Here is a 1,080-nt window from a genome sequence, read left to right on the forward strand (position 1 = left end):
AGGGTAGTATAAATATGTGTGTATCAGTGTTATCGTTTGTGCTTTGAGAGTTGGCCAATGGAGATGCGTGTACTTATGCTTGTGGCCTTATGAGATCTTATGACATCAACATTCAATCATAGCATCACCCCGCTGCGTCTCATTCCCCTGAGACTTTCTCCTGGTTGGAGTACAGTATGTTACAAGTATTTTTTATATGTCGTTATCTGTCCCCGGAAATTGTAAAAAAGAAAGAATCTGGTAACGTTAACCTACTTCCATTTGTTAGACGAATTGACATGGCATGGGATCAGCAGAATATTTTTCCACTAGAGGCAACATTGGACAGTGACTAAACGTAAAGTTCAGTTTAAGTGTAACGTGTAAAATTCGAGGATTCGTTACATTATTTTTTGTATTTCGTTTGTAGGTCGAATGAACTGTAGAATAAACTCAATCACTGGCACATTCAAACAAACAGAGATAGTAGGTGGTACTCTGTTCAATTTCGACATGAATTCCCGAAGTTCCCGCTTAATTCCTATCAGTCCTCGTGACATCATCCGCGTTCCGAGCTGTCGTCAGCATTTAACTGATTGATTGTACTCGACCTTGCACACAGAGATAACAACTGTTTCACTGTTGACGGAGTGGCAACACTCATCAACTGGTCCCATGGTGTAATGGTTAGCACTCTGGACTTTGAATCCAGCGATCCGAGTTCAAATCTCGGTGGGACCTACAGTTAAATTTTGTGTTCAATGTTTGCAGTAGAATTTAGTGGCAATGTTTCTGTCACTACACTGCGAATTCCCAGAGGTGCTACTGAAATAGATTAAAGGTTATAGCAGTCAGTAAAAGCTTACCTCTGTATTCATTACTACAGATTTAGTGCAAACTGCTGCAAACAAAATTTCTCCTTTTCTATTCTTCTATATCACTGTTTGAACCTGACCCATTCCGACATTACAAATGTTTCCGCTATTTTTTTTTTTTTTTCGAAATTCTGTTTTAATCTCACTTCTAAATCTCTGCATAATAGCGTTGAAAGAACAATTTCAAAGAAGTAGAAATGGTTTTATTTTTGACGAAGCACCAGTG

At 38.6% G+C, this 1,080-nt stretch overlaps 1 non-coding gene across 1 annotated transcript; it reads left to right on the top strand.

The window, feature by feature from the left end:
- The first annotated feature begins 648 nt into the window (after nt 1–648).
- On the top strand, nt 649–720 carry TRNAQ-UUG (transfer RNA glutamine (anticodon UUG)). The gene has a single exon. It is a non-coding gene; the product is annotated as a tRNA-Gln (tRNA).
- Nucleotides 721–1,080: the final 360 nt, after the last annotated feature.

This window comes from Periplaneta americana, chromosome 16 (assembly GCF_040183065.1).
Source record: "Periplaneta americana isolate PAMFEO1 chromosome 16, P.americana_PAMFEO1_priV1, whole genome shotgun sequence".
Taxonomy (NCBI): Eukaryota; Metazoa; Arthropoda; class Insecta; order Blattodea; family Blattidae; genus Periplaneta; species Periplaneta americana.